Source organism: Hesperophylax consimilis, chromosome 23 (assembly GCF_061612785.1).
Source record: "Hesperophylax consimilis isolate HC1 chromosome 23, BYU_Hcon_1.0, whole genome shotgun sequence".
NCBI lineage: Eukaryota > Metazoa > Arthropoda > Insecta > Trichoptera > Limnephilidae > Hesperophylax > Hesperophylax consimilis.
Genome location: NC_142858.1, coordinates 13,939,262 through 13,965,434, shown reverse-complemented (window position 1 = coordinate 13,965,434; position 26,173 = coordinate 13,939,262). Strand labels below are relative to the sequence as shown.

At 33.6% G+C, this 26,173-nt stretch overlaps 3 non-coding genes across 3 annotated transcripts; all 3 read right to left on the bottom strand.

The window, feature by feature from the left end:
• Positions 1–11,048: 11,048 nt before the first annotated feature.
• On the bottom strand, positions 11,049–11,167 carry LOC149412345 (5S ribosomal RNA). Its single transcript, XR_016304601.1, has one exon. It is a non-coding gene; the product is annotated as a 5S ribosomal RNA (ribosomal RNA).
• Positions 11,168–11,490: 323 nt separating this feature from the next.
• LOC149412344 (5S ribosomal RNA) lies at positions 11,491–11,609 on the bottom strand. Its single transcript, XR_016304600.1, has one exon. It is a non-coding gene; the product is annotated as a 5S ribosomal RNA (ribosomal RNA).
• Positions 11,610–11,932: 323 nt separating this feature from the next.
• LOC149412343 (5S ribosomal RNA) lies at positions 11,933–12,051 on the bottom strand. The gene has a single exon (XR_016304599.1). It is a non-coding gene; the product is annotated as a 5S ribosomal RNA (ribosomal RNA).
• Positions 12,052–26,173: the final 14,122 nt, after the last annotated feature.

Genomic DNA, 26,173 nt, shown 5'->3' with positions numbered 1-26,173 from the left:
AAAGTAGGCTTTTTGCATAAAATAGTACATGTTATTTTTTACACACCAGAGAAGAAATTGAAATACGCTAATAAGTATATTATAGCATCAGCATCGTTATCCGCTTTAAATCATACATAACAGAAATTAAATGTTTATCTTTTAAAACAAAAAATAAGTATCGGTACTTTGCACAACTTCGTATTTTGAAATAAATGATATAACGGATGTCAAATGCATTACAACCTAAAAGAGATTAATTTCAACTAAGAAAAAATCACAAGGACCGCGATGGCTACAAAATATTAGTTTTGTTTAAAACACAGCAAACAAAGCTGGCAAATGGAGGAGAGAAATCAACAAAAAATATTGTTTCCTGTCTAGTGTTGAATGGTATAACTGGGAACCAAACGACGGTAAAGTTTGGAACGAAAGTTTTATACAAATGTTTATTTTAAGCCGATGGGTCGCTTCAGAATAAAACATAAAATAATATTGCATAACCAGATTGAAGCACTGTACTACTTCCTTTACCTAACTCAACAGTTTTACGGTCACAAAACTTATAGACAATAGTTTAATTTTCCTTTGTATTTGTAAGCTCACTAGGGTAGAGTGGAGGAACTTCGAATGGGGGGTAAAACCGAACAATAATGCGAATCCCTCATGACATGTCTTCACACAGCCGTCCCTGTGTAAAAGGAGTACACAAGGGAAGACTATTCGCTAGTTCTTTTGCCCGCGTACAAGTAGCAAGTTTTAACGAAATTCTTCTAATATTTTAAGCTCGAAACACTTTTTAGACGTAAAATAAAACAATCAATTAAACATTATTTTTGCCAACATTGTACTTCAATAATAAACAAAGGTTAAACCTTTATAATTGTTAACCTTAACATTCTATAACCTTAATAGTCTTAATATGGATTAAATTTCCTTCGTAATAGATCGTTAACATTTAATTTATCTTTCATATGCAAAAAAATGAGAGAAAAGAAAAGAGAAAAAAAATTGAAAAACAACTCCTCAAGCAGGAGAAGTCTTGTTTAATTTTTAATTTTTTTTAATTTATTTTTTACACCCGCTAAACTGCCAAAACAGTTTGTCAGCAGGTCAGTTTAACAATATTAATATAGTACTAAAGCATACATATAACGAGAAATCACAATATTAAAAATAGATACAGAAGAATAACTTAAATAACTATAAAACAGAGACATATATATATAAAAGATACAATAGAATAACTTTTAACTTACTAGAATACAAAAGAATAAAATACAAAGTCAGTTGTAAGACAGGCAAATTACTCATATTCATATATATATATATATATATAAGATTATAAACAATATCAGTGTAAAAAAAACTTGATTTATTAACCATTTTAAATTTTATTTTTTAATTCGGGTGTGTGATTTGATTAAATTTTTATGTTCATTGGAGTCTATTAAGTCATCAAGTTATTCAGTTATCATTATTTCGATTTTTGTATATTTAATATTCATTGTAACTAATAAAATAAAAGATTAATAAAACCTATCCGACACTGTGGGGAAGCTATAAATTACTTTATATTTGTATTTTTTATATTTCCTATTGAATAAGGTAGTTATTATTTAGTAACCCATTTCGTCACACTTTTTTTCATAAAAATGTTTCTTTAACAAACCAAAAAATAGTTCTTATTTGGATGTTAGAAGTTCCCCCAATCTCATATATAATGTAGATTTTTTAAATGAAAATCCAATCATAATAATTTTTTATAATCTACAAACTCAAATTTGGAAATGTGTGTGTCTGCAGTGTATATTTTTAAGCTAGCTCTATTAATTAAGTTTTTACTCAAACAGAGCCATGTCAGTAAAAAGTTTATAATTTTCCCTCGGGGGATGAAGCACGTGGCTTCCCATTATGTAAGTTTGTATAAAGTAAAGAAATCCTGAAGTTTAAATATATGAATTTTGATTGCCATTAAAAACTTCACATAAACTTACCAAGTGCCATAGGGACGCTTTAAGAAGGTCACTTTAAAGACTAAGGACGGGTTGTTTAAAAAAATTTAAACAATTTCTCAAATTTAAAAGTTGATGTTGCTGTTCTGTGAAGGTTCTATTCATGTTCTGTTATTATATCATAATTGGCAAATCGTTTAAACAAAACTGAAATAATGACAAAACTTGAAAATGAACTCTGAAATTTGATAAATTGTTAAAATTCGGTTAAACAATCGGTCCTCCTAGATGAAAAATGAAAGGTAAACAAAGTAATTTTGCAAGTAGCTTGAGGAACGGTACCTACGTTAAAACTGTCCGTGGAAATGTTATTAGACGTCCTTTTTAATAGGTTTTTTTATAGTTTTTTTATTTGACATGGTAACTTTTTTTTCAGATTATTTGATAATGCGGACCTCATTGGTTGCTTTAGGGAAAAGTGTTTACATATTTATAAACATTTACATTTTCGTAATCGCCAAGAAAAACAAAATGATTGAAGAAGAGAAAGAAAGGACTGTGTTAATATATTTACTAAAACAAACTTTATTTTTAAAATTTCATCTTTTTATGATATTTTTTTTAAATTTTGATTCCCGGCACGCCATTGATATTTTCTAAGGAATAGTATCGACCTAGGAACGGAGGTAAAATAAAATAGGTCTATTCGCATCTTCTCCATATTCGTAACGACAGCGACACTTCATTATTGGAAAACGGATTACGGATCGCTTGATGAAAAGGAGTATCAGGGTGCGCTATAAGCCTATTTTCCATTTCGTGTATATTTGTAGGTAAAGCAATTTTAATGAATTTTCAGGAAAGCAATATTCTTTAAGGCCTCTGAAAGAAGCGCTGACGTAATTTTTATATTTTCGCCTTTTTTTACAAAGTAATTCAAAATTTATGCGACAATAATTGCTTAATACGAAACAGGTGGAACCATTTTTCTTCGTGTGTAAGCAAATAACATTATGCGTGAAATGTTTAAATCGTGACTTATTATTTGTCGCGTATTTTCATTCATTTGGCGTTATTCGTTTTTCTATTAACGATTGTTAAAAACTGGTTACAGGGATATAATGGCTTCAAAAGTCAACGTAAATTTTTCCATTAAAAGATTAAAATTTTTAGTTACGTTTTAAAAAAAATTAATTTGGGAGGCGGTAAAAAATTATTGGATAACCAACACCTCCGCTGTAGGTCACTCCAAGTGGTTCGCAACGTTTGGTGATTTAGTAGGGGTTCCCGGGTTCATCGGGTGAGGTGTATTCAGCATGCACCTGCTCACAAGCTGCGTGGAATTTACCACAGGGCCTGTGTCATCTTTAGCGGATGTGTGAAGGGTCTTTTTAGGGATAGGAAAGAGAGAAAGTTTTGGAAAGGAAAAAAGGTACGAAGGGATATGAAAAATATGGGGGTCAATGTGTTTATGAGTGACGGACGTATAAATCCATTCCTCCCAGTGGAAGGCGATGGGTCGTGTGAGAGTTTGGCTGGAGAGGTCAAAAGGTCTTCCTCAAGCAGTCTTCCACAACCGTTTCGACCCGCTATGCAGTAGGTGGACAAATAAGCAAACAACCGCCGCCAAGACCTACACCAACCTCACCCCATGATCCTGTGCTTCCCTGCTAAGTCACCAAACGAACTACTTAAGATGACCTATGGTAGGGGTGTTGGGAACCCATACCCACCTCCCAATGAGTGAAATTAAGATCTACATAGAAAAGCCTAAATTATTTTTTAAACTCTTTAAACCATAACTTGAACGTTGACGTTAACTTCATAAAACATTAAAGCTATTAAATTTAACAATTCAGTAAAACAGATTTAGGAAACAGATGACATAGCTCCAGATTTGCAAGTCGGACGAATGTGAAATGCAAGGGAATATCCATTAAAGTTTAACGGGTCCCGTGCAGTCAAGGTATACCGTTCGTTATCGCAATCTATCTTACTTCACGGAATAGGATCATGGACAATTTAAGCTGGCACGATAAACCCATCTAAATCCTAGGAGATGCAAACCATTACAAGCAATGTGTTTGAGGTGGGAATCATAATGCTACAGTGAAATATCATTATTTAATACATCTCTCATCATTTCCGAGTAAGCTTACAAGAGGAGTGATAATAATAAAAAAAATATGTAGTCTAAGCTATTTAATATTGAAAAAATACCTTGCTTACAAATTACGAAGAAAAAAATACCTCGTTTGATGTCTACATTAAATAGAGGAAGTAATCTTAAGACCATTGTAGTTTTCTGCGAACTGATCATTTTGTAATTTCTCATAATTCTTGGGATCAATAATTTAACCACATTTTCCTTAGAATTTTTTTAAATATTTAAGAAAAATATCTGAAACCGATGATTAAAAATTGATAATAATACCTTTGGATTTATAGGACCCAAAGCACCTTAGTAAAATCCGGATCAAGTTTTTAAGGCTTGCATTTATTTTGCAAGATTCTGACATTACTTTGAATATTTGCAATTACCATTCTGTTTTTATATCTGACGCTTTTACGAGACGCCAGTGTGGTTTGTCACTTTAGTTAGATAGGGTTCTATCTGCGCTTTACCATATTCCAAGTTGTCAAACATTGAAAGAAAACTTCTTATAATCCAGTTAACATTTTATGATTTTGAGGTTCAATCATGTGTACCTATTTTAATTTGAAATATTTAAAATTGAAAAATAAAGCATACGTCCTATTGAAATATTTAACTTCTAAATATGTTGAACTAAATACACGAGATTAAACCCCAAATCAGAAATCGAAAAATATATTATGATAAATTCTCTTTGCTAAATTTGACACCTCATATCTCAGAACAAGGTGAAGTGAAGTTAGAACTCTTTCCAGCTGAGGTGAAGATTTATTTCGTGCATCAACTCACGATTGATGATTGACGTACGATTTCAAATAAATGCGTATATGTCCGTGTGTCCCATATGTGCGTGTATGTGAATCAGACCAAAAGTTGTCACAATGCATTGTCATCGACAACGAGTATATTTCCCTGGTTTAAGCTCAATCAGATTGCTGGAAGTGGGTTAAGTTCCGCTTCCGAGATTCGCATTCATTCTAATTTTAAATTATCGAAAACAAAAGTGAAATTCCGTAGATCGAAGCATTTGAACAATATTGCATGAAATAAAAAAAAATCTTGTAGAAATTACGTAGGTACCAACCAGTAGCGGGCACTCTAAAACAGAAATGCTTTGCCTAACCTAAGAAACATTAATCATAAAAAGAAAATATTTTAACTTGAATGCTCATTCAACCCGTTGGTTACTATAATTAGCGAAAGTTAATTAAAATTCAATGATTAATGTTCAATTTAAATATTCAATGCATAATTCCGAACTTCAGAGAAATGCACGCCGTTAGTACCAACCAGCTAGCCTAGTTATTTTTTTAAATAATAAACTAATGTTTATAAGACCACGTTTTTTATGCATAGCACAAAGGATAACAAATTATTAAAAGCTATAATTAGTCGCTTGAAATATCCATGCAAATTGAAAATATCTCCCGAGTAAAAATAAATGAATCCGCACTTTCTCATGTCCGGTCAGGCGCTCTGGACCACTGAGCTACGTCGGCTTATTTCCAGCACACCAAATAATTCAATATGTTTTTGTCCTTCAATCAAAAATGACTACTTATTATATATTTATATTATTATTTCACGCGGCTAATTATTGATTATAATAATTTGTTATTTTATTTATTTATTCATTTTCGGGAAATCGACAGTTTACATTTAATCAGTTTGTAAATAAGTATTATATAGTAAAATATAACCGATTTTGAGTTTCCTCCTTGTGACTTTAACTGAGACAGCATAATATGGAATAAGTTATTTAAATTTGTGAGAAAAGAATATGAATTAGAAAAATTATACAAAACAAAAGATTATATAAAATGAAAAATTTACAAAACAATACATTTATAGCCATGGAGAGAGGTTGTAGATATAAATCAAATCATAATAGAGATATAAACAATAGAGACATAAAAATTATTCACAAACCATCAGAGAAATATTATTTTATGGAACTCTTGTATTTGGTAAGTTTGCAACTGAAAATATCAACGTTGGATAATACGCTATTGTAATTATTGCATAGTCTGTTCAGGCAAGAATTCTGCTTAGAGTTTGTTAAGTGAGTAAGTAATTTATTAAGTTTTTTTTCATATATTTTTGTGAACTCCTGCAACTTATAAACATACATACACCCACAGTAACAACACGAAAAAATATAATATTCTACAGCAGCACACATAAGCGTAACTACATTGCCCACTCTCCGATACAACGACTTCACACCATGGGAAATCATTACTTGGGTGATGTTGACATACTCAATACCAACTTGGCAAGTTTTGTGGATCATTTAAAACATTTATTTCAACAATACTCCTAAACGTTGAACATCTCTTGTCAAAATATCCAAACTCAAAACTTGTTATTCTTGGAGACTACAACCTTCCAAATCTAAAATGGGAATCCAACGACAGCGGCTACATCACAAACGAAAGCGAAAATGACCGGGCACGAGAAATCTTGGACACAGCAAATTTTTTAAACCTGTACCAGCACAATTTCATCTAAAATAATAACGATCGCTTACTAGACTTGGTACTATCAAACATCCCTAAAATATGTGTAGAACTGTCTAATGATCCGCTCCTACCTGCCGACAATCACCATCCTCCCCTATACACGAAATTAAACATACCCCGTGATAACGATGCCAAACCTGAACAAAAAACTCTGAACTTTAAACGAGCAGACTTTGACTCAATTAACTGCCATCTCTCAAATATAGACTGGTCTTTTTTGTCTGATGAAAATATTGATAAATATTTAGACATACTTTATTATACACTATTAAATCATATATACCTTTTTACACGCCGACAAAGTATACTTACCCAGTTTGTTTCTCATCGGAGCTAACTGCCTATTTTCAGCAAAAAAAGGTCAACACAAAAAATTTAAACAAAGCAAATCCATAGCTGATTATATAAACTTTAGAAAAACTAGAAAAAAATATAAAGATCTTTCTAAACATTGCTACAAAATGTACATAACTAACATCGAGAATAATGTTTTTAAATACAAAAATTTCTTAAAAAAATAAACAATGAAAACACCTATTACCAACCAATAGTGCAAATGAATGGAATCAGTGCAAACAATACACAGGATATTGTAAACCGTTTTCAGATTTCTTCAAAAACGTATACGACGACGAAACCCCCGATGGTAAAATACCCGAATACAAATTTAGTAATACTACACACGTAACAAATTGCCATATCACACAAAAATCTTGCGAACAGAAATTACTTTCCTTAGACACTGAAAAATCTGCTGGCCCAGACAACATTCCACCAATATTCCTTAAAAAATGCTCCAATGCATTATCTAAACCGCTTACAGTACTATTCAACCGCCTCTTGTTCCTTGGATATTTTCCAAGCCGCTGGAAATCGAGCTTCATTACACCTATCCTCAAAAAAGGAGACGACACTGACATAACCAATTATCGCCCCATTTGTATACAGTCAGTACTTTCTAAGCTTTTTGAATCAATGGTCCTTGATGAAATCTATCCCAAATTAATAAAACTAATCGACCAAAAACAACACGGTTTTATCAAAGGTAGATCAACCGCAACTAACGTAACAATATTTCAAAACTTTATATTAGAATCTTTTGCAAAAAATAAACAAGTCGACTGCATATATACAGACTTTTCAAAAGCATTCGACAAAGTATCCCATAAACTACTAACCCGAAAACTATTTGCCCTAGGAGTAAGAGACAACATGCTAAAATGGTTTACTAGCTATTTAACTAATCGTAAACTATTTGTTAAAATAAAATCTTTGCTATCGAAAGCTTTCTGTGCGTCCAGTGGCCTACCGCAAGGTAGTCACCTTGGTCCCGTTTTGTTTCTCATTTTCATTAACGATATAACAAATTGCTTCGACGATGTCGAGGTATTGCTCTTTGCTGATGACATCAAGCTATACAAAAAAATAACTGATGTAAATCATTGCCAAATACTACAATCAAATATTAATAAGTTTAAAGATTGGTGCGTACAAAATAATCTGTTTTTAAATGTAGACAAATGCAAAACCCTGACTTTCTGCAGAAATAAAAATCCTGTTTTATTTGAATATTCCATTAACAATACAGCTTTAGAAAGAGTCACGGAAATGAGAGATCTCGGAATTATTTTGGATGAAAAACTAAGTTTCGCCAATCATATCCACCAAATTGTAAACAAAGGCATGAAAACACTAGGCTTCGTATTAAGAACAACTAAAAACTTTAACTCCATACAAGCCATTAAACTGTTATACATATCTCTAGTTAGAAGCATAATTGAATACAACTCAGTAGTTTGGTCTCCCTCTTACAAAATTCACATTAATAACATTGAGCGAATACAAAAAAAAATTTCTGCGTTTTATAAATTTTAAATTAAATATCCCACTAGAAGACTTACAATATCATTTCTTATTAAACACTCTAAAAATACACACATTGGAAGACAGGCGTAAAATAAACGATTTAACTTTTTTATTCAAGATTCTAAACTCTAAATTCGACTGTTGCGAACTTCTGCAACTCACTCAACTCAAACTTACGAATACCTACAATAACAACACGACAAAATACACTATTCCACTGCAACACACATAAGCGAAATTACATTGCGAACTCCCCAATACAACGGTTTCACACTATGGGAAACCAATACTTAGGTGATGTCGATATATTTAACATTAACTTTGCGAATTTTGTGGATTATGTAAAAGACCTATTTCAATACTATTCCTAAATGGAAGTTATATTTTTGTAAACCAGTCAAATCGCTGTATTTTTTAATTTATGTTCTTGATATTTTTAATTTTGTTTCTCGCATATACTTATGTAATTTTATTTTTATTATTTCTTTCTTTTCTTTCTTATGTTTCAAAACTGTCATTAAATTTGTACCACCCACGTGTAAAAGCCCTCTGGGCGTTAAATAAATAAATAAATAAACACATCATGTAAACCTACAAATAGCTGTAATTTTCTATTTTTGTTTCTTGTGTTTGTATGACTTGTTGCATAGCTTTTATCAAATGTAATTTTATTATTATTTTTTATGTTTCAAAATATATGTCAAATTAAAATTATACTACCAACCATGTAAAAGCCCTCTGGGCGTTAAATAAATAAATAAATAAATAAATAAAATAAAAAAAATAAAGTGATATAGTTATGTAATATAGGTTTGTAACTGTATCGCTTATATGTTGTATACAAATATATATGATTTTCTGAAGACGTTCGTCATAAATCGCACTCAGAATTCTTTCTGTATAATTATCATATCAGCAAAATCAAACATTTTCAAAAATTGTATCTGAATTTCCAAGTTCATTACATGATCAATCATAATAAAGACTTAAAATATTTGTTTATATTGGCGAATGTTGAAAAAATTGTCTCAAGTTACAAAACAATGTACTTCAAACGAAACACGAAAATCAGTGTAAAATTTGATTGAATCTACAAGCGAACAAAATTTAACTTAAAAGCTCCATTTGTGAGGAAAGCATTATTGTTAATCCGTTTCCAACGCACCCTCGACTCCTCGTTTGATTCATTAGATCATTTTTCTCAAATTCATTTCATAAACGTCTACTGAAGCAATAATCCAATAAGCTTTTATTACGCTACCGACAAACATTGTATTAAAACGAATTACTTTACCACCCAACGGGGATGGGTTGATTTAAAGCGGGGAAACGACGCTGAATACATTATTCTCCCAGTCTCGGATACACAAGAATAAACAAAATTAAATTTGGATACAATGCAAACACCGATGAATTGCAAGTCAAGTATTCCTGGTATTGCCGTTTGATACAGTCACCGGCTGACTTCACAGGAATATCATAATTGAACAGCAATAAGCGGAACCGCGGCTATGATCATCATAGTGAATTGAATTTCAGATTGCCAGATCGCAAGACTTTGTCTTCATATTAATTATAAAATTTCCCGAGACATTCATTATGATATTAGACAGTTCATATCTTCTGATCTTGTCTTAATTGTAAATCTGTTATCTTTATTTGATTTATAAAGAAAATTTCCATTTTAAGTTTTTCGAAATTGCGAAAGATATTTATTTAACACTTTTTCAGTAAAGCTTACCTACCTATTTTGTGCAATTACTTACAAAAGTTAAATTTTAATGACTTTCAACGGAACATTACGCAGACTTTTATTCATATCATTAAAAAATATATTATATTATGTCGTGATTTGTGTGAAAAGATTTTTTTGTAGGCATTTTGAAAGGAGACATTATATTTGAATGAGGTGTCGATTTCCTTTGAAATACGATTTAAATTGATGTGTAAGCTTATGCTTCTGACAACTCATTACGGCAGGCAAATTCAAGATATATATTAATATTATATTAGACCAGGTTTTATCGATACATTACAATGTACTTAAGCTTACGTTTATTAGTACCATACTTAATATTATAATAAAATAATAGCTCATTAAAGTAACTGAAATAATGTTTAGAGCTAATTATGAAAACAACAGCAAAATGAACACTTTTATAATTATTGAAGTGAAACTTCTTTACCCGCGTCATGCAATTTCGAGTACCGGAGTAAAACCAACTCATGACCGAAACGAAAATGCGGGACCGATTAAAGTTCATTTGATCTAGTCAAAGTTTTGAAGTAAAATATAAATGCTTCTTAGCTCATCTCGACAACTGGCGTTGGTGGTGTAATGGTCAGCGTAGTTGCTTTCCAAGCAGTTGATCCGAGTTCGATTCTCGGCCATCGCACATAATTTTTTTGTTTTTAACGCCTTTTTTTTTTTCAATGGTTGACCATAATATCAATCCACTAAGTAATATTTTAGGCCTGTAGCATACTTGAAAAGTTAAAGAATGATATAAAATTTTTTATGATGTTAACGATAAAAAAATAAAAAAAAACATAAAATTACCATAAAAAATGGGCCAACGGCACGCGGTGTTCCCAAGCGGTCACCCATCCAAGTACTGACCGCGCCCAATGTTGCTTAACTTCGGTGATCGGACGAGAACCGGTGTGTTCAACATGGTATGGTCGTTGGCAAACGCTAAACAATATTAATTTCTATTCTACCTGCCAATAAATATATGAAAATTAGTATAAAAAAGCCCTAATAATACTGAAAACATTAGCAAGGTGTGTGCGACGTTGATAAAAATAATCATTACATACGCGCTTGAAAAAGATCGTAATTACATCCATAACTTTGCAGGAATTTTTTTTTTCAATGGTTGACCATAATATCAATCCACTAAGTAATATTTTAGGCCTGTAGCATACTTGAAAAGTTAAAGAATTTTATGATATTATTAATGATAGTAACGATAAAAAAATAAAAAAAAACATGAAATTACCATAAAAAATGGGCCAACGGCACGCGGTGTTCCCAAGCGGTCACCCATCCAAGTACTGACCGCGCCCAATGTTGCTTAACTTCGGTGATCGGACGAGAACCGGTGTGTTCAACATGGTATGGTCGTTGGCAAACGCTAAACAATATTAATTTCTACTCTACCTGCCAATAAATATATGAAAATTAGTATAAAAAAGCCCTAATAATACTGAAAACATTAGCAAGGTGTGTGCGACGTTGATAAAAATAATCATTACATACGCGCTTGAAAAAGATCGTAATTACATCCATAACTTTGCAGGAATTTTTTTTTTCAATGGTTGACCATAATATCAATCCACTAAGTAATATTTTAGGCCTGTAGCATACTTGAAAAGTTAAAGAATTTTATGATATTATTAATGATAGTAACGATAAAAAAATAAAAAAAAACATGAAATTACCATAAAAAATGGGCCAACGGCACGCGGTGTTCCCAAGCGGTCACCCATCCAAGTACTGACCGCGCCCAATGTTGCTTAACTTCGGTGATCGGACGAGAACCGGTGTGTTCAACATGGTATGGTCGTTGGCAAACGCTAAACAATATTAATTTCTACTCTACCTGCCAATAAATATATGAAAATTAGTATAAAAAAGCCCTAATAATAAGAGAGAAGAATACTAGAAGTTTCACTTCTGTCTTGCGTAGGCTTGACACACCCACTTTTTTTTTTTTGTAATATTTAAGACACAGCTTTTGCTGTTATTTTTTACATAAACTCCACACAGGAGACCCTGAAGAAAATTATTTCCCTCGAGGCCTATGTCATCATCAGAGGCTCTTTTTAATGGATATAAGGAATGAGAGGAAGTTATGGGAAGGAAAAAAGTATGAACGTTTGAAGGAAAAAATCTGGGGGTCAATGTTTCCAGGAGTGATGAATTAAACCACCCTCTCCGCTGCGATTTAAAGCCTTTAGGTCGAGAATCCAGCTGGAGAGGTCACAAAGTCTACCCAATGCAGATGTATCCGCTACAAAAGAATGGACAAACCTCACCTCATGAACTCGGGCATCCCTGCTAAGTTACCAAACGTATCTAGTTATCCAATTAATGCAGGGATACCAGTACTCGCCTCCAAAATTGAATTAATTTCAATATTCCTAAAAATTATTTATAGTTATCAAGTTTAATACGTAGAACTCGATTTTCATTTTAGGTTTTTCTTTTATATGTTCAATAATATTACTATTCAATTTATGAAACAAACTGTTTACTGACAAAATCTGCTGTGTAATTATTATTACTATGCGTGACAGATTTTTCGCCCTCTTAAAGCATTGTTAAACTGTGGTGAAGTCACTCACAGAAGTGTTTGCTAGACGTGACAAACAAAATTCTATAAACTAACATTATTTTCATACAGATTTGCAAATGAAAAAAAAAAGATCTTATTTTTATAACCTAACCTAACGGCTATTATTAATTACCATCTTTTCCGAATCAGACACTGTTGCGTTGTTTAAATACTTGAGTGACACTGTAGATATTCTCTTGCCCCGTTACCCATCGGCCGAGTGTGTAATCCTGGGGGACTTCAGTGTTCATAATGAAAAATGGCTGAAGTTCTCGGGCCCAACGAACTCTGCCGGTAAATCAGCGGACTCTTTTGCTCTTATCCATGGACTAAGCCAACTTATAGAATCTCCGACCAGAATACCAGACATCCCATCACATCGAGCCAACCTACTCGATCTGTTTCTCACTAGTGAGCCACTCGGGTACAGAGTGGAGGTGACAGCGCCCTTAGGATCCTCTGACCACTGCCTGATTACCACCTCTGTCCCATCCTCCATGAACCGTCAACCTGACAAACATGTAAAGCGGAAGGTACGGCACTACAGGGCAGCAAAATGGGAAGGCATGCGGTCTTTCTTCGGCGCCTTTCCTTGGAGTACTGTATGCTTTAGTTCCGAGGACCCATCAATTTATGCACGCGAGGTAGGAGAAGTAATCACATCAGAAATGGATTGCTACATTCCCTTCTCCGTAAAATCCTCTGGAGCGGGCACAAAACCGTGGTTTGACCATTGCTGTGCTGAAGCTGTCAGACTCAAAAATACGGCTTTTAATGCACTTCGGAAGATTAGCTCCATGAATAACCTTTCGGAATACCGAAAACGGGCAAGGAATTGTAAGAGAGTTCTAAATAGAGCTAAGAGCGATCACGACTAGAGAATTGCGAAAAAGCTGGCTGACTGCCCCACTGGTAGCCGTGCTTTCTGGTCACTTGCTAGCTCGATCGGAAAAAATTTCTGCAGAACCACTTTCCCACTTCTGACCAAGCCTGATAGTCGGCTGGCTGAAAGTTGAATTATTAGGCAAAATTTTTGCGGAAAACTCAACTCTTCAAGATAACGGAGAGACTCCTCCTTCCATTCCGCACTGCGGTTTTCAAATGGAGGAATCGAAGATCTGGAACAGAGAGGGTCTCCGAATCTTGAACGAGCTGAAAGTCGACAAAGCCAGTGGGCCGGACGGAATACCTGTCTTGGTCCTCAAGAGGTGTTCTGCAGAAATGACTCCAGTGCTCGCGAAATTATTTAGGCTCTCTCTCAAAGGTGGAAAGGTGCCAGATCTTTGGAAAAAGGCAATCGTCCACCCAATCCCAAAAAAGGGGGACCGCTCCGACCCTTCTAACTACCGCCCCATAGCCATCACTTCCATACTCTCGAAGGAATTAGAAAGGGTGGTTAACAACAAATTGCTCACATATCTCGAGAATAACAATACCCTAAGCGATCGGCAATATGGATTTCATCAAAACCGATCGTGTGGCGATCTACTCGGATATGTGACGCATATTTGGGAGCGGTACATGGAACGTTTTGGTAAAACTCAAACCGTTGGGTTGGATATCTCCAAAGCCTTTGACAGAGTCTGGCACCGGGCGCTTATCGGGAAGTTACCATCCTATGGGATCCACCTTACCCTGCATAGTTGGATTGCGGACTTTCTGAGGGGAAGAACAATTCAAACCGTGGTTGACGGCTCTTCTTCCTCACCGCATCAAATCAATGCGGGGGTGCCACAAGGATCTGTGCTGTCTTCGACGCTGTTTTTATTGCACATCAACGATCTCGTTGATGTGCACCAATTCACTGCTACGCTGATGACAGCACCCCCCTTCCACCTATGATGTCCGAATAGCTCGGAAGTTTCGAAGCACAAAATCGACCACTACCTCGAGATGGTTTGTGCCTGGGGTAAGGCCACGTTGGTCAGTTTCAACGTCTCAAAAACCGAAGCGTGTCTGATTTCGGCAAAGAAGGAGATCAATCAAAAACTATAACACACACCACACAAAAAAAAAACAAAAATCAAAATGATGGTAAAGTTATATACATCAATGATAAAATAAATACAATCGTCAAAGAAATACACTTAATAGACTCCAACTGCATACACATAACAAATGATAAAGAAACGTGTATTCTTGCGATGTACAGATCTCCATCCAAAAACAACATCACACACTTCCTAACTGCACTTAACAATACTTTAAAAGAAATCAACAAAAATAAAAATATCATCATCATTGGAGACCTAAACATAAACATCTTACAAAACGGACACCCTCAAAACATAGAATACCTAACACTACTAGCACAGCATGGACTGGAGCCAACGATAAAGGTTCCAACACGAATCACACAAAACACAAAAAGTTGTATAGATCATATAATGATCAAAACAAAACTAAAAACCAAAACCGTAGTACTTGAAAGCACTATCACAGATCACTACATGAATATGATAGCAATAGACACCGAAAACACAAAACCCAACCAAGACAAAATATTCACAAAAAAATAATAAACTACTCAAACTTGAAAGAAAAACTCAAAAAAATAGACTGGAGTACAATATACCAAATAGAGAACGTGGAAGAGGCCTGGGATAAATTTAATAACATGTTAGCACAAGAAATAAATGATAACACTATCATAAAACAAGTAAAACTCACACACAAAGCAAAAAAAAATAATTTATTGATAACACAGGGAATATTAAACTGTATTCGTAAACGAGACAAAATTCACAAACAAATTAAATATACACCCTACGACATGGAACAACTTAACTACTATAAAAGATATAGAAACATCTGCACGAAAATTATTAGAGTGGCTAAGGAATTGTACTATAGAGAAAAACTTAAAAAATAAAAAAATAACCCAAACCCAAACCCAAATATGGAAAACATTAAAAGAAGTTACATACACACAAAAATACAAACAGAAAAATACTAGTGAAAATCTAAATATTAACTCCAAAAAATTAGACGTCAATACAAATACAGAAACTATAGCAAATCATGTGAATAACTTCTTCGCAAATATAGGAAAAGTTTTAGCGAACCGTAAATTGCATAACACAAACACACTAACACAAACAAACAGATCAAATATCAATATAAAACCGACACAACACAGATTTACAATAAAAACAACCTCGGAAGAGGAAATTGACAAAATAATAAACACATCAAAAAACCGAATTGCTCCTGGATTAGATGAGATAACAACGGATTGCATTAAGATATTAAAAAATGAAATTTTAAAACCTATAACACACTTAATCAACCTTAGTATAACACACTCCTGCTTTCCTAGTACTCTTAAAAAAGGACTAGTTATCCCCATTTATAAATCCGGAGACAAAATGGAAATAACTAACTATAGACCAATCACTCTGTTAAACTCGCTTTCAAAGATTTTCGAAAGAGTATTAAAAAACCAAATTATAAAATACCTAGAAGAAAACAAATTAATCTCGAATAACCAATATGGATTTAGAGACAAAATAGGCACAAAAGAAGCTTTGGCATGTACAATAGATTATATACATAGCAACTTAGATCAAGGGTACAAATGCATAGCGATATATCTAGATTTAGCTAAAGCCTTTGACTCAATCTGCCACAATTCACTTTTTAAAAAATTAGAAAACATGGGTATAAAAGGCAAGGAACTTCAACTATTAAAAAGTTATATGAGTAACAGAACACAACAAGTCAAAATTAACAACCATACTAGTAAACCACTGCCGATTACATATGGAGTTCCACAAGGAAGCATACTAGGGCCCGTTCTTTTTACTATTTACATAAATGAACTTTGCAGCATGAAAATGGACGGTGAAATAGTTAGCTATGCTGATGACACAGTTTTACTATTTAAATCTAAGGATTGGAATAATGTATATAACATAGCGTATATAATAATATTTGGGAATCTCGCAAGTGAAAACATGGCTAGACTCAAACATACTTACACTTAACATATCAAAGACAAAATTCACAACAAAAAGTATAAATAGCACGGGACAGCCAAAAAACAACACAAACACCATAAAAATACACGAATGTTTAAACACCAACATCTGCGATTGCCCTCCTCTAGAAAAAACAGAACAAATAAAGTATCTAGGAATCGTAATTGACCATAACGTTAGATGGATACCTCACATCAAACAAATCACAAATAAACTTCTCAAAACAATACACATTTTCCTAAACATAAGAAACATATATAAAATAAAACAATTGAAAACAATATATTTTGCACTTTGCCAAAAAATAATAGAATATGGAATTATTGCTTGGGGAGGAGCAACAAACTCGGCTATCAATTACATAGAAACCGCACAGAAAACGATCTTAAAGGTAATACTCAAAACACATAGACTGACTGATACAGACCAAATATTCAACAGCTGTGACGTACTAGATATACGCCAATTATACGTTAAAACACTACTAAACTACATTTTTGACAAAAAAAAAAAAATTTCAACATACACAAAATAGCACTAACAGACCAGTTAGACAAGCGTACAAAGAAAACATAAAAACTCCGACAGTAAATTCAAGCTTTGGACAAAGACACTACCAATACCATGCTATAAAAGCTTTCAACAGTTTAAAACTTGAAATTAAAATTGAGGAAAGTAAAAATAAATTCACACACAAAATTACAAAATGGATTAAAGAACAAAAAAGACCATATTACCAAAATGTCATAGCATAAAATAAAAATAAAACCTACACGTAACACACAAAACCAACATAAATACACATCACTAACAAACACACAAGATTATTTTCATTGTATTATTTTTTAATTTTAAATGTATTATGATGTATTTCGTATTTTTAATTTTAAATTTATTATTTTCTTTTCAAATTTATTATCTTCTCTTTAAATGTAATATGTAGATTAGATTTTCATACTATAAAATGAAGGCCTCAGCACGGGCAAGCCACCCAGTGAGGCCTACATTACTGGAAAACATAAATTGTAACAAAATAATGTACCAAATAAAATAAATGACTGTCTGGTGCAATTTGATGGCAGCACTCTCCCCAATAAAGACTCTATTGAAATGCTTGGAGTTATTACATCAGACCGGCTCAAGTATCGGGGATCCATAGAAGCCCGAGTAAATCAGGCCTCCAAAAAGTTGGGCGTCTTGTACAGGGCTAGGAGATTCTTCAACAGTGACCAGCTGCTGACCCTGTACAAGTCTCAAGTCCGCCCAACTATTTACTACTTAAAACTTAAACTACTTAATACACCTGCTTGAATCTGTGCAAAGGAGAGCGATCCGTCTGATTGACAATCCGTTGTTAACAGACCGATTGCCTTCTCTAATGCATAGACGCAATTTAGGCATGCTGTGTCTGTTCTACAGATATTTCAATGGAGCTTGCTCCAAGGAGCTAGCAGCATTGATTCCTGATGCACCGGTGCACGTGGGCGAAACCCTACGGACACGAACTGAATACCCGTTCACGGTTGACGTTGGCTTCATGAGAACGGGCCGTTTTTACGACTCGTTTTTGTGTAAGTCGGCTCGTATGTGGAACGAGCTACCGGCATCTGTTTTTCCTCCCTCCTATAATCCGAGCCTCTTCAAGGCCCGCATTAACAAATCCCTTCCTACAGCCCCTACCTTGTTCCGCCTCACAACGCCGCCCAACCGGGTGGTGACATAGTTTCCCTGTCTGTACACTGCACAGGCAGGGACACTCTTGTGAGGAGTCACATAAAAAAAAATAAAAAAATTTAAAGTTTCCTCCATTTATTGTGTTGTACAAATTTGAGTGAAGGTCGTTAGAGTAAGTTGTTTCCAAAATAATAATATTTATGACTAAAGTGTTTCTTTTTCCGGCATTATTATTTTACTGAGTTGTATTTTTGTGTTCTATAATAATTGAACTCGGCTTAAACATATCAAGGAGTGGCGATCGGAAAATATTTTTTTCGTTCTTTTATCAAATTAGCTTCAGGGTTGTTTTTAATGATGCTTTAAAAAAATGAATTTGTTGGCTTATTATTATATTGCTTATTATTGAGTAAGTGATTTTTTTATATATGTTTAGCAAATTCCGACTGTTTTTATTTTTAGTTTTTAAAGGATTGCGTGTGTTCTTTGATTCTTTGAAATTTGATAATGTCTTCACAAGGCAAAACAACCTACGTTATATTAATAATTACGCAGCAGAACTTACTTACAAATAAACTGTTTTTTTTTTTTTAAAGAATAATTATATAATGGAATATATCAAATAGAAACATGACATTGCAGATTAATTTTTGGCTTTTTGTCTTCACTTAAATTAAATGGACAGGCAACAAAGCTAGGGAATAAACTCAAGTATATAGAAATAGAGGTCTGCGTAATTTAAAAATGTGGAGTGATACGATGGAACAATGAGAGTCTTGAAATCGAGAAACAAAACATAACGTTTGAATGGTTGGAAAATGATCATTAGATTCAATGGATTCCCTTAAATTAAATATACCATTCCCGAGAGAAAGTCAAATTATATGACCGAGACGAATAAAAAGGCATGTCTGTTGTAACTCGTCCTCTTTTCAATATCAAGCTCTTATAATGTTTTCTTGTACCAATACTTGTACTACCTAAATAAAATCGCATTGTAACGGAGTACCCACATTATTTAATTTCGAAGAAATCTGGATTATTGACACGGAAAATCACCCCATAGTAAGTGATAAACTAAGTAAACAATTAGTTAATGTTAATTAGTGTTAATCTTAAGTGACCTACCAGGTTAGTAATGTTAGTATAGTACTGTATATTATCTTCATATATAGTTAGTAATAACATAGATCATTGTAGAAATGTAATATATATTTGTATAACGCCCTTGAGCTGATTTTTCACAAAAACGGCGCTGTAAAATTCATCTTAATATTATTATTATAAGGTTCACGGACTAGCCAATAGTTGAGAGTTGAAAATAATAACGATTTAAAATGAAAATGAGAGAAAACTCTAAAGATTGAAATAATGATGACGAATTCTTAATAACTGTGCCGCTTAGTTAAAAATCCCTTCCCACATCTGATCCTATATCTTGTAATCAGATTTGATGTCAGGAATACTAATCCTCCGCTTATTCTTCACGCCGCGCAATCTCCATTAATAATCGAAGTTCGATTAACTGAACCAACGGCTCCGACCAGTGGGACTCTCGCGTGGTGAATATATTATGAAGATAATTACTTATTTGTAAGGCATACGTTCTGAGCGCTTCCTTTAATTCAACAATATAAAAGCATCTGATAAATCCTCCACCGGCACTTATTTTGCTCTTCCCCCGGAGAATCTTACATTGAAATCGCTGTAAACAACTGATGCTCAAATTTAGCCCTTCAAACCTCGGCGAATATCACCCTCCCTAGTTGTTTCATCTCGGAAACCTGGCATTTGAATGAATATTATGCATACACACGCAAACGTAAATAATATCTTTATGATCTCAGACGAAATAAATACGGGCCTCCCGTTGTTGGATTCGCCTCGCTAAATTTATCGCTTCGGTGATTAGTTGAAATTAATTTCAAAGTACTGTCAAAGATTAATTCCTTGCCTCACAGGGAAGCCGCAGAAGCTAGATTTGGCACGATTTAATGGAAAACTTTTAATTTGTTTATGATTTTTTTTCGGATGATGGTTTGCCAATCGGATCGGTGTCAAACGGGACGCTTGATTTGACGGAGTCCCGGAGATATTTATTTATTACTTGCCTTAATATTTTTTAATTACTTGCCAGGGAATTATTGAAAAGTTAATAGCTTCCTAAAGACGGTTCGCTCAAAGCACATGAACCGATCACAACTAGAAAACAAATAATTATGCAGTCAAAAATGCAAAATAAAGTGCACGTAATCAATTGTGACCACACAAGTGTGTACGAGCCGTTTGAGCCTTCCCATCAATATTAAAATATTTATTATACAAGTCAGGAGCGGTTTACGTGCTTCGTGTAAATTAACTACGGTGATAAAATTATGAGAAGCTAAACAAATCTTTGTTATAACATTAAAAATATATTTGTACTTACATATAATGTTTTGAAGTGTGTGATTGAAATATTAGGGTTTCAGAACTTGTTTATATAACACAAGAAAGAACATTACGACTATCATTATTTAACCTAAGTAATTGGTTCGTAAGTTATTTAGAAGAGATAAGTGATTGCTTTTTTTAGCTAAGTAAAAAAATCAACATTTCTCTGGTGTTGTTTCACGAAAATGGAACACCAATTATTTAGCCAATTGATAAATGATTATCATCTCTCACAAATATTAGGCTATCTAGTTCAAGTATTTATTATCTTGAAATAATGCTACAATAAAGATAACAATTATTCATACAAAAATATTTATAAAACCGTCCTTGAAACCCAGTTTCACATAAATCGAACTAATTTGCCAGAATATTTTTGAAAATCTAGTTTCATTTAAATCTAAAAAATTCTAAAAACATATTATTACCATCATTTTTTCTAACTCATATTTTATTTTTCTTCTTCATATTCTTAGTAAAAAAATGGAAACAAGTTAGTTGATCCTCAATATAATAGATGTGCCTTTATTATATCTGTCAAACAGTTCCTAAATGTGGCCAACGCCGCTAGATTTATGGACGGCCCTTCCTTCCTGCTTGTTTCCCCGTGACTAATGACCCTGTTATGAACATAACACCGCTACGAGAAGAGTATGCACTACGAGAAATGACGGGATAAATTGCACACTTTGACAAAAGGTCACCAAATAAGGGTGTGAAGGTCATGAGATCTAACAAAATACTTTTTACCCTGCTAGACATCGTAATGAGAAAATATAATGCAAACAATTAAGGTGGGTAGTTTCTCTAGAAGCAACTACTGTTACTGATTTTTGCGTAAAATCTTTTTTCGTTCATCACTGGGCATAATTTATGTATTTCTGCTCATCTCACCTTTTAGAACACCTGTAAATATACACGACGACGCACTCGAACTCATGCAATTATTTCCGTTGCATGGTTATGACTAATTATTTGTTCGCGTTGAGTATATTTCTAGGCTCTAATTCGCACTGGAACCAAGAACGTTTCTAGAATATCATTACACAAGGAACCTTCTAGACTTGCGTCGAAGGCCCACCGACCTACTTGCGATTGCTGGGACATTTTTAGCTTTACAAGACGCACGCAACTCTGTATAAACGCAAACACTTCAGTCTACAAGCATTCTCCAACTTCAGCACCGGACGATACTTTTCCATCCCGCGCCGTGCCCACCGTCGAGGTCTGCTCGTGCCTCCAGCTTTTTGCCTAGTACTCTTTTGCTCAACCGCACTGCGAGCCCACCGCGCTTGCAACGTAAGCTGTCGAGGACCAAATTACATCGAGGACATCATCTCACTGAGTTATCATGAAGATCCATGGTCTTCACCAGCAGTGATAAACATTGCCACTCAAGTCTAGCATCCTAGCTTGCGTTAAGCTACCGACTTTATAGCAACGACCACACTCCATTACCGTTAATCTCCGCTTCTATAGTGTTGAGCATCGGCTTGGTGGATTTGCCATCGATTATCTTTACCGCCGCGGAGTCGAGCAATTGGTCAGGAGGATTCACCACCGATCATCTCCACCACAGTGTCGAGCAACCGTCCGGAGGAGTTCATCATCCACTATCCACCTACCGTGCTCAACGCGTGAACACGAATTAACATCCCACCATGATGTGACCTAAATGAACTCCATTGTGGTGGACATGATACAAATTATACGTTTAACCATACAACTCTTGGGTTACGACAAGTATTTAAGTATTTGGCGACAGTATGGTAATATGGGAGCCTTTAACGTTTTCCAGTTAAAATGAAGCTAAAGATAACCAAAAAAATCTTCAAATATTTTTATCGATTTGTTTGAAAAAGCATTTAATATATACCGAAGCAAATCGGTTTGAAAAGTTTATAAATTGATATACGGTTGGGTTTATGAAATCTGTTTTGACTATTTTTGTGTATTAATGTTTAACTTAATAAGTTTATTAAGTTAAACATGTCAATTTTATGGGTTCTCTTTTTCAAATATTTACCACCATCAAATTATATCAAAAACGCTTGAATTAACTTTCAGCAAATATTTACATTCCCCACCATGAACAATCTTTTTACTTCCCTGAAAATCTCAGTTTTAAAACATATTAAAAATGTATCAAGAAAGTCCCTACTCAAGTTATGATGCACTATTTAGAGCCAAACTTCGCCAGTGTTTATAAAATGGAAGTTCATAAGAAACCTTCCGCGTCTGACATAAAAAAAGATTTAGTTAATTGTTTTACAAACGAGTTTAACTGAATTATGAGCAACACGATAAGCGAGTAGGTACCAAATTGAGCAAACTTTTGCACCAACTTATGGAGAAACTTGTATGCCTAATAATATTAACTCACAACTACGATTAACCGAATGATAAAATTTAGTTCTTGTTCTTTGAAGTCAAATGCCTATTTAATTAAGAACGAAAATGTTTTGTCGATAATAATGATTTTGATAATATTTGTTTTGATGGCATAATTTTAGTCGTAAAATTTAACTAAGTCCTTTAATTTAATAAAAGTGAATAATTCTTATGAAGTTTGAGCAAATTGAAATGATATCCAGATAATATTATAACGTAGGCCTAAGATGATGAATAGTTTCCTTTCAGTTTCTTTGCCTAGTTTTTGCAAGAAATGTTTTCCATCTAAAATGCTTTCCTTCCTTTGATGTTCCCCCTCTCTGTAATGACCAATTAATTTTATTGGATTCTATTGTCTTTTCGGAAAAAAATAAAGTATTTGTGAAAGTCCGCTAAGCTGCGGAATAATTTTATATGTTCTTGAATGTCAATATTATCTTGCTGCGAATTTTGGTTTGACAAAAAATAACACTGAGTGAAAATCAATATGGCCGAAAGCCCCACTGTTTACTGCCGGGTTAAATTGATTTTTTATTTTGAATTTTGGTTGGTGATGATAAAAATTTCTCTCATCTACCAATAGTTAATTTATCTTTGAAGAAGCAGATACTACTAATAAATTCAAACAAAACACGAAAAAAAAACATACGCAGAAAGTAAAATGCTAACGGTTTTTTACTGTGAATTGAACCTAGGATATCTGTCTTCTGGGAAAATGCTTCAATCTACTCTACCATGATGGAGTAATTTTTATTATATTTTTATTTTCTTTGTCTTGTACTGTTTCATGTTTCTTTTAGAATTATTAGCATGTTTTTCTTGTTAATAATAAATATTATATATATTTATGGGAATAACTTACAAAAGTTTTATTCCAATAAAATTTAACAATTTATAAATTGTTTACTATTTGGCTTGTTTCATAAATCTTTATTTAAAAAGAAAAGATAAAGCAAGACAGACTTTTCTCTGGTTTTAATTAACGGTATCAATATTCCAAAAATTGATTTAATAAAAATAACCCAAAGACAATTAAATAAATAGTAAGCGGTTCCACAAGTTTACTCTATCTGTAAAGTCCTAAAGAAGGTTTCGAATGAACGATACTAGTTTGATATATGTTAAGTATGAATAATAAAGTGGTGTTAAATAATTTAAAAAAAAATCAGCATCATCAGTTTTGTAATTTTATATTTATTATTAGCTACAGTTCGTCCACCAGCGACAGAAAATTTTTCCCGCCGAAAACTGTTCAAGCGCTGCTTGGAATTTCGCCCTAGCTGGAATATTTTTAATAGCTTATTTATCCCTGTATGCCATGAGAGAATTCGTAGGAAATATATGGGAGGGGTGGGTAGGAATCTGGCGGTCAGGAGTGTCCAGGAAAGACAGCCGTATGAGTCCATTTCTCCCACTATGGTAAAAGGCGATGAGTCGGTAGAGTTCTGTTGGAGTGGTCAAAGGGTCTCCCTTATCCAGTGTCTGGTTGAAAGGGAGGTCTTGATCCGGCCCGCCACGCAGCAGACGCATCCGCAGCCAAGACCTAGACAAACCTAAAACCCATTAACCCCTGTTAATGTGGCGAACTACTTAGAGTCACCAATGGCACAGGTGTAGGTTATCCGCCTCCCTAATCATCGTTTGCATAATTTGAACCATATTTTTTAAACAAAATCTCTGGCAAAGCCGGGTAGTAAGACAAGGAAGAGGAATGAGTATTTTCAAGGTAAAAATGATAAAAGTTCAGCGCCCATGCGCCGAGCCCGCCGCGCAATTAATTGAAAATAATTTATACGCCCAAGGTGCGCAACGTATGTGATTTTGCAAATTGCAAAATTTTAATTATCTTCCGGCTCGTTTGTTCAGAGGCAGACAGGGGCTAAAATCACATCGAAATGGAACTTTCTGGATGAGCTCTGTACCACTTACGAAATCGTGAAGCTAGACCAACTAAGAATAACATATTATATTAGCGGTAATACGCATAAACAGATTAGAATAATAATATAAAAAGCTATTCAAAAATGAATTAGATAATGTTAGTAAAACCTTAAGCAATGCTCTATTAAATAAATATCTACCCTCACATTTATCTATTCTCAATAATTTATTATTTTTTTTTATTTTTATTCATCAATATAAAGTTTTCACTAGGGTACACCTGTGTCGAGACAGACATATTCAGGTACTTAAAGATTACTTACAAAGGGGTTATCAAAAACTGAGCCCCAGCCGTAATTTGTAGCGTTGTCTCTTGTTTAATATTTGTTCACTGTTACATACTGTACAGTGAATACATATATATATTACATACATATAACAGTGAAGTGTTGGAATGAAAAAAAACATAGTAAAGCTTTTTAAACAAAACAATTTTAATTAATAACAAACAAATGTTTTAATCGTAGCTTTTTTAGTTCGGTTAACATCCGATAGGCGTTAGGTACATGCCTAGTAACATTAGTTATTTATTTGGAAACATGATCCAATTACCGTAGATAAACAGATAAAAGAGTGTAAATTCAAAATTAATGTAATTTTTAGAACAGCTGACAGAAATAATAATAAAAATTATAAAGGAGTTTGTACACGAAAGTTTTGTAGACCTCAGAATATAAGGAATATATTATATCGTATTACTTTTAAGCAATAATTATTAGTCTAAAACACCTACATAAATTGAAAAAATCTTTCGAAAAAAAAATTATTCCGCTGACGGGAATTGAACCCGCAACCTTCGGATTACCTATAAATAAACATTAATTAAACATTAAAAATAATAATTTATGATAACTTTTTTTTTATTTGGGCACGAACATATTTTTTTCAGAACAGGGTGTTAAAGCGACACAATACTAAAATTTAAATTCTACCAGCC